The sequence below is a fragment of the Pezoporus flaviventris genome, unplaced genomic scaffold (assembly GCF_033815535.1).
Source record: "Pezoporus flaviventris isolate CSIRO_AGI_PZ_B2104156 unplaced genomic scaffold, CSIRO_AGI_Pfla_v1 ptg000006l, whole genome shotgun sequence".
Taxonomy (NCBI): Eukaryota; Metazoa; Chordata; class Aves; order Psittaciformes; family Psittacidae; genus Pezoporus; species Pezoporus flaviventris.
In genome coordinates this window covers 21,712,760-21,722,845 of record NW_026892554.1, presented here as the reverse complement: position 1 = coordinate 21,722,845, position 10,086 = coordinate 21,712,760, and the positions used below count along the sequence as shown (strand labels likewise).

General features: G+C 53.5%; 1 protein-coding gene across 2 annotated transcripts in view; it reads right to left on the bottom strand.

The window, feature by feature from the left end:
- The window catches only part of SORD (sorbitol dehydrogenase), a 341,031-nt gene that overhangs the window by 73,205 nt on the left and 257,740 nt on the right, over window positions 1–10,086 (bottom strand). Inside the window, exon 1 of one of the 2 annotated variants that reach the window (XM_061447433.1) lies at window positions 130–134. The exons of the other annotated variant lie outside the window; for it this stretch is intronic. The gene's annotated coding sequence lies outside the window, so the exon portion shown is untranslated. Of the gene's footprint in view, window positions 1–129; window positions 135–10,086 lie in introns of those variants that run through there. 2 annotated transcript variants of the gene reach the window in all.

Below are 10,086 nucleotides of genomic sequence, written 5' to 3'. Positions count from 1 at the left end.
GCCCCGAGCCCCAGGAGCAGCAGCCTCAGGAGCTCGGGACACGGGTCCCATAACCCCGGGACGGAGGCCCTGCATCCCCCGGGATGTGGCGCTGAGACCCGGGGAGAGCAGCCGCAGATCCCCTGAAACAGCAGCGCCTGATTCCCTGGAGACAGCAGCCCAATTCCTCTTGCCGGAGCTGCCCCGCATCCCCGCAGACAGCCGGTGGGTGCCACGATCACAGCCTTGCTCTCAGGCTGGGAAGACAAGCAGGGTTGAGGCACGTCCATCTTCCTGCCCTTCTCCCTCCCCACATCTGTGCCTCACCAGCCTCATCCTAACAAAGCAAGCAGGAAAATAGGCACGGGTTGGGCTCCCAGCTCCTCGACAGAGATCCCTGCCGTGCCCAGGGAACAGCCCAACCCATTCCCATCTGCTGTGACAGTTCCCTGTGCAAGGCAGATGTGCAAAACCCAAAGGGTCTGGGGTCAACCCACCAAGCACAGATTGGAACTAGATGATCCTTAAGGCCCCTTCCAACCCAAACCATTCTATAACTCTAAGCAAGAGATGCTCAGGGGATCCAGCTACAGCATTGCTTGTACCCAGTCCTTGCTGTTTCCCCAGTGCTGGGGCTGGGCAAAACATCATCCCTACTCTGCCCCAGTGAATCCATAGCCCCCTTGAGCTGTCAAAGCAACGTGTATTCCCAGCCTTCAGCTTGCCAGGGTTAGCTCTGTCTGGAGCTGCTCTAATGCACTCCTGGCCTGTGCTGCCCCAGCTGCATTGAATGTCACTTCAAAATCAAACTGACCCCATGACTACTCCTGAGCACATTTGCTGTCGCTGAGGGATAACATTTTGCTCATGTGCATGTTGTAAAGAGGTGTGAGCCTAGCTGGGGACAATCACAGCTGATTTCTCCACTCACACCTGGGTTTAGGGTCCTGTTCAAGCCCCAGCCTCTGTCTTGCTTTACCAGCTAGTTATGCAGAGGCTGCCCATGAAAATTTAACCCTAACCTCAACTATCCCCTGCACAAGCATCATCCAGCACCAGGTCCAGCACCGCAGGTGACCTGCAGGCCATTGCTGGGGTGGTTCCTGCAGTCAAGCAAGTGTCTGCAACATGGTGTGGTTTCATTGCAGGAGGTGTGTTGGAGGGGAGGAAACATCCTTCTGGGAGCATTGGCTTTGCATTTCCTTGTTTTCTAGGTTAGGGCTTTTAGCAGCAGCTGTTTGCATGTGGCACCGTGGATTTATGTGTTGAGTTCTCTTATAGACAGCAGCAAAGTGACAATTTCTTTTTGTAAGTCTGTGCAATGAGGGGCTCAGCCACAGAGCCTGGTCCCTGCTGGGTCCTCTAAGAAGGGAGGAAAAACCCACACTTTTTAATTTAAAAACTAATCTACTGATGTACAGTGATGTCCTGCAGCATGTTTTTTTGGGAGACCTTCCACACCCAACCCTGCCGAACCACAGGGAGAGCCCCCCCAACCCACCCATGGAGCTCGGCACAACAGAACTTGAGCAAAGAAAGGGCTATCTTCAGTGGTGCTGTGCTTCACCATAACCCCATCCCAGTGTAAGGCTGCGTAGGAATAACTCCCAGGAGTAGCACTGCCTGTATGCTGAGAAGACTTGAAGCGAGCCTGCCCTGACGAAGACCAGGAATATTTGCTTCCTGACCTAAGCCAAAACCAGCGTAACCTCGCAGAGCTTTCTCACTGGTTGGGATTGTTTTCTTTTACTTTCTACACAGTTTAAGTCACGAGATGCGGAGCCTGCAGCAAGCGGAGGGAGACACAGTGGGTGGAAGCCAGAAGCAGCAGCGGGATTTTGTCAGACCCCCAAGGAGGAAACTGCTGCGTCTTCCAGAGCAGCAAAAACAGCCGCTGCAAGTGGGAGAGCTGCTGCCTCCATCACACTGGGGCAAGAATGGTGGGCCCATCACATCGCTGCCAGACTGATGGCCCATAACCTGTGGTTTATTCTGTAGGCAAGATCATGGTGCCACTGTTGGGCAAGAGAGAAGCATCCTCCTTGCATCACTACTCCTCAGAGCTGCATCTGGTGGCAGCATCCTTACCTCCCAGCATCTTGTGGCTCCTAAGTCCCTTTAAGATCCTCATAAACATCACACCCAGGCAGCCTCTCCCCTCCCAGAGCACTGCAGAGAAGCAGCATGGAGCCCCTGATGGTATTTTCTGCCTCCAGGAGCTTGCAAGGATGGACAAAAAGTGGGACAAATAAAGCGCTTGTTGCTGCCAGCTCATTCAGGTGAGCCAGCCCACCACCAAACAGCGATGGCTCTGCAGTGGTTTTGGCTGAGGATTTCTTCTTTGGGTGATTCTCCACTTCCATGTGGAGATGCTCAGCTTTAACTGTGCGACCTGAGACTGCAGCAGCTGAAGTGGTGCAGGACCAGGGTCACACTCTGGTTTGGACCATGCCTATCCAAGTCTTACAGCAATGTATTTTTGCACCAGCACTCATGACCCTCAGGCATCTACCTCTGCAGTCCAAACAAGGTCTGCATCAGAGACCCTGTCCTTGCCATACCATATGCACTGAGATGCCCTAGTTAGAAGAGCAGAGGTGATGCTGTGACTATCCAGCCTGCACCCACCAGCTTTTCCCACACTGGTTCCCATTTGGGGTGAAAAACCTGACAACAAGGTCAAATCCACATTGATGAAAAGCACCTGAAAGAGGCCAAAAAGTTATTCTTATGCCTAAGACTCCATCATCTCCTGTAGTCATTTGAACATGCACTTCACTTGCAGTGCTGTGACCTACGTAGTTTGCATGGGGTAACTCAGCAGCAGTGCCCACCTAAAACCTACTGCACTGCCACCAGCATGCGGTAGGGCTCAGAAAGCAGCTTGCAAGGGAGGCCTCCAAGCCAGGAGCCCCAGCCAGGTCAGCTGGAAAACAGCATCTTCACCTCTAGAGCAGCTTCCAGATCTCCTCTATGCTACTTCACGCACAGGGACAAGCAGCATGCACAGGGCTATAACTGTCCCCAGCCACCTTGCCACAATGCCCTATGCAAACAGCTCTAATAGTGCTGTAAATGATGGAAACTGCAGTGCCTTGCCAAGAGAAAGGAGTAAAAGCAATGAAGTGCTCACAACCATCAAGCAATGCCTAGCTAAGGGGTTACTTAAGTACTTGACATAGAAACAGGTTATAATCAGCTGAGAGACCAAGGTGGGACTTGAAATAACAATCACCTGCACACAGACATGTGTTTTCACACAGTTTCTTAGCTTGACGTTATCCAAGGGCTCTTTCTCACTCTTGAGCAAGCAGGTTACCAGCTCAGGAGGCCAGAGAGCCAGGATCAGGCTCCAGCTGCTCAGATGCTATTACAGGAGGTAACGAGGGATGTCCCTCTGCAGCTGGGCTCCTACATCCTGTATCTGCTGCCTATCTGTTTTGTGATCCCAGGACTCATTCACACACCTGTGGAGAGGTGAGGAATTCCATTTTGGGGATCATGGTGGTTGTTGCATGGTGGGTCTCTGCTGCCCTCAAGCCCATTGCAGGCTGGGCCAGCTTTGCATGAGGTGCTGGATTGTTTTGCTCTTTCTTGCTGTTTATCTGGGACAATAACTGAGCCTTGGCGCTTGTCCCAGGGCAGAGCGGACTCTCCCATGCCACTTCCAACATACCTGAGGTATGGGGAGGGAGAATTTTCTCTGCTCACCACTGGCTCCAACTCCCCCTCCTATCTTTGCCTGGGAGGCCCCATGTCTCTGGACTATGCCAGCTGCTCTCCTCCATCCTGCTCCAGAGATCCCCCTGTGTACTTCTCAATTGCTCCTGCCTCATGCCCTTCGTGTTTCTGATTAATTACTCCAGACTGGGATTTGTAACATCAGCTGGAAAGAGGCCACTAAGCCATGGGATGTGGAGAAACCCTGATTTCCAAGCAAGCAGCACAGACCACCTAACCCTGACACAGTGGCTGGCACTGCCACAGGAAGTGATGGCCATGGGCAAGCTGGGTGCTGGTGTCAGAAAAGACTCTTTGCAGGACCTTAAATGAGTTCTCAGAGACCTTTCTGGCCACAGGCAGGAGAAGGCTTTAGGGAGGAGATGCTGCTTTTGGTATAGAGTGCCATCTAAACATCTGAAGACTTGTTACAGCATCACACAGCAATGGTGGGAAGAAACCTCTGGAGTCTCCCATCCAACAGTCTGCAGGACTGTCACCAGCACTGGATCAGGTTGGTCCTGCCTGGAAAACCCCCAAGGATGGAGAAACCCCACCTCTCCAAGTGTCCATCCTAAGGCTGCACCATCCTGCAGGGAGAAGTCGTCCCTAACATTCAACCCTCCTGAGCCACCATATTTGATGGTTGTCCCACATTATATCATCTGCAACTGTCAAGGAAAATGTAGCACCATCTTTGTAACTACCCCTCTAGGAGCTGTAAGCTGCTAGTAGACCCCCTTTCAACCTCCCTTTGGCCAAACTAACCCAGCCTAGCTCCTTGCCAAGCCCTCACTGAGTCCTTCTGTGGTTCCCCTACTTCCCAGTCTCCATCTCTGCCCGATGCAGAGCCTATATGGCCATTCCTCCTGGCCCCACAACCTTCTGTGGCCCATCTGTCCCCAGACAGCAGGCACGGCACTTGGCCAAGGCCAGGCTGAAGAGCAGCTCCCAATCCCTCCCATGCTTTGAACCAAATGCCATGTGGCTACATTGATCCTAAGCACCACAGAGGTTCAGGTGGTGAAGAGCTGCTCCCACCAAACCATTCAGATTCCTGCTGGTCTCAGTCCTTTTGCTGTATTTAACTGTGGTAGCTGCAGGACAGATCGCTCCTGCTGGGAGAAGGGAATGGGCAGCCTTGGAGCATGTGCACACAAAGTGCAGTTACAGGCAATGTTGTCATAAGAGACATGAAAACTCCAAAGCAATAGGAGAACGTTTGAAGGTTGGAGAGCAGTGGATCACCCCATGTAATGCCCAGAGCAACCCCTGATGCATCTACTCTGTACCCCAAACTGATCAGTGAGGCATGACCAGCCCCTTCCGCTCTGAACCTGTGACATCCCCAGGAGGGATTTAACTAGCAGGGAGACAATGAAAATAGTGGCAGGAAAATCAGTGCTGGGGACTGCTGTTACCTGGGTACCAAATGACAGGATGCAAATAGCCCCATCCTGGGGGCTGTGCAGGAGTTTGGCTGATCTGGTGGGTGCTGGGCAGAAATGAAGAGTGGGGGAACGGCTCATCCAACATCACATGCCTGGAATAGCTGCTTTGAGGACGGCGGTGAGTGCTTTCAAACTTTAATTCCTTTCCATACGTCATCACTCGTCTTCTTCAGCTCTGCCTTCCCTCAAGAGGACAAGCTGAAGCTAACTGAGAGAGACAAGGGCTCGGAGGTGTGCGCAGTGTTTGCTCAGACGCCTCACATAGCTGGAGAGCGGCTTTTATGGGCATCTCAGAGCAGCTCCTGGCAGCACCGCTGAGCCGAGCGCTGAGGACGCTCCCTGCGTCCTGTGATGTGAACCCACCGAGCGGGCTTCACACCAAAAAGGGGCGAGGAGAGCGCGTGTTTGACAAGTTCAAATGAAAAGATGCCACCAAACAGAAGAGCCTGCTCGGAGCCTGAAGCAGAACAATGAACCCAAATGCTTCCCTCTGATGGGTTGCAGATGCAGCATGCCAGGAATCTCCTGGTGGGGAAAGCACTGCTGCACAGAGGGCTTTTGCTGTTTGTTCACCTAGGAAATAGAGACAGGCCTTTAGCCTGCCCCAAAACTTTTCGTTTTTTTTCACCTTGAAGGTGAAATATGGAGAAAAAAAAACCAAAACCCAAAAGGCAGAACTTCTCCTTGCTTGTGCAGTGCTTAAACAATGTGCTGTTATCTCTTCACTTCTATAATTAATGTGTCATTTCCATTTTGCAGGCATGCTAATTATGGGGAAAGAAAGCAATGGGAATCCCTTATACAGGCTTTTGTTAGAGGCCCCAGAGCCAACCCAAGCCCATGCACTGGGTGTTTGCAAGCCTGGCTCCAGCACTCATCCTCCACTGAACTGCTGCCCAAGAGGTATTGGTAGCTGGAGGCAGAAACCTGGCTTTGCCGAATGTAGGACAAGGGCTGTCTCAGGGCCGGAGCCGTGCGACGGGGCAGACCTTGCAGCACCATTTGAGCACCAGGGCTTTCCCTCCATGTCCCTCCCCTGTAGCTCAGAGTGATGAGCTCATCCACAGAGGAGCTGGTTGCTACCCAGGTTGCTGTAGTCCCATGCCGACCATAGCAGAGGGACTTCTGCAGATGGCTCTGTGACAGAATCATAGAATCCCAGCCTGGTTTGGGTTGAAGGGACCTTAAAGCTCCTCCAGCTCCAACCCCTGCCACGGGCAGGGACACCTTTCACTAGAGCAGCTTGCTCCAAGCCCCTGTGTCCAACCTGGCCTTGAACACTGCCAGGGATGGGGCAGCCACAGCTTCTCTGGGCACCCTGTCCCAGTGCCTCAGCACCCTCACAGGGAAGAGCTGCCTTAGATCTAACCTGAACTTCCCCTGTTTCAGTTTGAACCCATCACCCCTTGTCCTATGGCTACAGTCCCTGACGAAGAGTCCCTCTCCAGCATCCTTGTAGCCTCCTTCAAACATTTACTCATCACTTGAGCATCACTGGAGCTGTCCCACAGGAAGAGGGACAGGCTCTCAGCTCCACAGGGAAAGGCTCCCCCATCCCCACTATCACAGCTCTGCTCAGCGCCTGGCACTTGGCACCAACAAGGTGGCACCAATGGTCTCCAGGTCTGTCCCAGCGCACGGAAAAGGCATGGCACTTGTGGCGAGGTGGCACCAGGCCAGATCCTGCCCCTCCCACCCTCTGCAGTTGGCTGGCTGAGGTTCTGACAGGGTGCACAGTGAGACCATTGGCTTCAGTACCCATGTGGGTGGCTGGAGCAGCAGGGACAGAACGTGGCTTGACCCAGGCCATTGAGAGAGGATCAGTGTCATTGGCGTCCTGAGCCCTTGTGTGTTGGCCTGGGCCGGGCATCTCTGGGTATCAGGAAACCCAGGTTGCTCAAGCTAGGATCCCTCAGCCAAGTGCTATGAAGTGGAGGAGCCATCCCGCTCATCAGACCCACCTCTGACCATCAACATGGCCTCTCCAGACCAGGATCTCTTTATCCTCTGCTAAATTATGTTCATACCAAATTAACAGTCATTATGGATCACATGGAGGGCAGAAATGGTCCCAAACAAACATTGCCATTAAGCATCTAGACAATCAAAAAGGGCCACCTTGAGGGAGGAGGTGTGCAGCTTCAAACTCTGCTGCATGATACATTCTGTGGTCATCATGGCAAGTGTTACCCAAACTCTCCCAGGAGAAAAGGTGTCCCATTTTCACGCACGTTGTTCATGTCCAGCCCTTCTACGCACTGGAGACCTTGTCAAATAAAACAAAAGGACTTGTGGAGGAATCCTTGGCAACATGACCAACATACACATGACCTTCCGACTTGGAAAACAGATGGCCAAAACCCCAAGTGAGCAATACCAGTGCACGCAGCATGGCTCAGCTCCCCTGCTGCCGGTGACAGGCCGTGCTGCACTGCACTTCCCAAAGCCTGGCGCAGCAAGCCAGCGAGTGCAGGGTCAGCGTCACTCCAGCCTGGATGTGGCACAATCTCTGGCAGCCGCTAGCCTGGAAAAGCCCTTTGTCTGCTCATGGATCATGTCCTTCCAGAGGACACCCCCTTGGGCCGCCCACTCTGCACCTCCACCCTGGGGTGACGTGTCTCTGGGTGCCTTCAAGGGTAGGCAGTAAGTCTCCATGCAACCTTCTTCCTCCTCCCTGCTGTTCTCCAGGTGCCTGTAAAGCCAAAGGAGGGCAGCCTGGGGCACCTCCATTGTCACACCCTGAGTGTACTGCTCAGCATGGGGAAGGTCGCAGCCTACCAAGCATGGCATGAAGGTGAGCTCCTGCTGGGTCCAGCCTCCCATCTCCCCTAGTCAAGGAGAACTCATGCCCTCCTCCTGGTGATAATGCTTGCTGGCCAAGGGTGCAACCTGCTCTGTAAAAGCTGCGCTGATGGCACTTTGAGGGCTGCTCCTTGGTCATGTGGATAATGAGAGGGATTAGCAAGTCAAGGGAGAATGAGAGTTAAATGAAGCATTGCCTTGCAAGACACTGCTCCGTACATCCTGCTTTGGGCAGAGAAGGGAAGCAGAGAGCAGCACAGGCCTCCTGCTCTCCTGGAGCTGGGTGTATGAAAGCCAGTGCATCACAGCAGCACCCTTTCTGGTGCCATCCCCACACAGGGGATGCTCACAGCAGCTCAGCCAGGCAAAGCCAAGGAATCTGCATGACCTGCAGGGTTTTTGAGGGCTCCTTGGTTTGGTCAGAGCCCACGGTATGCCAACAGGCACAGTTAGTGACCTGTCCCCATCCCCAGGGCACCCCAAGTCTCACCCCTTAGAGTTTCAAGAGTTGGCAGCAAACTAAAGCAATATATCTTCCCAATTCTCAGTCCCAGAAATGCCAGACTTGTTTAAACTGGACTGTTTAGATGAATTTGTGTATGTTGGTATGTTGGACACCCAGCAGGAAAGACTACAGCTCATGACTGAAGTTTGACAAAGACGTAAAACCACAGAAAACAAAGAGTTTTATCATGGGAAGCACTGGTCCCTGGGACGAGCTATAATTACTTCTATTCTGCTTCGACCACAGCTCATAAACCCCAAAGACCAACAGCCACAAAGGCCAGCTTTCAGGAGCTGGCCTGTTTTCCGTGTCTTCAGTTGATGGGATGGGAGGGGAGATGCTGTGGTGTAAAGCGCCCATGTCCCCACGACTGACACACTGGGCTCACACCTGCAGTCCAGGCATTTCCCCCCGATCACAAATTCCTGCGAAGTACCCATTGCATCACTGACCATCGCCAGAGCAAGCTTCCAAGGAAAATTTCCTTTTCAGGCAGGGAATACGGCCTGGAGAGCTGCAGCCTCAGTGAGGAATGACAAGCAAGGGGCTGTGATAGAAACTGTTTTGCAACCTGAAGGATCTTACCCCAAACAGCCCAGGCAGTGCCTCCCACCCCATAATCTCATTAGTCTCCTTGGGAACACCCGCCCCACAAGAGCCCCTCTTTGCCCTCTTATCGCTCCCTATGCACCCCAATCCCCTCCAGGCACCGAGACAAGCTCCCTGTGAGGCTCAGGGGTCTGGCGAGCCCCCGTGCGTGCACGCTGCCAGGCCCGTCCTGGGAATGCCTGATTTATAGCCCTGTGCCTCGTTCTGTTTACGCCAGGCGAGTTATTTAAAAGGAGCAGAGCGAGAGGAGCCCGGGTTTTGTTTAAAAGTCCAGCGAGGAGATTTGCCTTAAATAGGCAAGAGCTGAGATTGGAGGGAGGCCGCCTGCAGCCCGGACCTCCGGGGCGGGAGCGGAGCTGGCACCAGCGCAGGAGCTGGATGCAGGAGAGGTGGCTCCTGCTTAACCCAGGGAGCTGAATCACTCTGCAGCATCGCTCCAGCCCTGGCTTTGCGTGGCCCGTGGCACCAGAGACACGCTTCACCTCCATGACATGAAACACATGAAACGGCAGTCGCGGGACGAACGGCACTGGCCCTCCCAAGCTCGCTCTGAACACTGATGGTGGTGCTCCAAAAAGCCGCTCCATGGCCAGCATTGGTGCAGCCACCCAAAAGGAAGCCGTCTGCAGACTGGCACAGCCCCAGCTATGAGCCCTCCGAGCATCCCCCCTCCACTCCTCGAGGCCTCTTTCTTAGGGGCAAGGCTAAACGTGAGGCTGCTGGAACAGCCTCCCACAGGGGGACAGCCCCAACTTGGTTTGCTTGGTGCTGAGCACAGATCTGATTGCTCTCTATAAATACATCCGGGGTCAACAGCAGGGACAAGGAAGAGCTATTTAAACTCAAGGGGGATGCTGGCAAAAACAAAAGGCTATATATAAACTTTCCATGAGCAACGCCAGGCTGGAGGGAAGGTTTCAACTCCTGGAGCAGGGACGTGGAGAAAGAACCCCCCAAGGAGTGGGATGAAGCAGTGGAATGGGGATTTCTCTGCATCTCTGGGGTGGGAAACCCCAAATT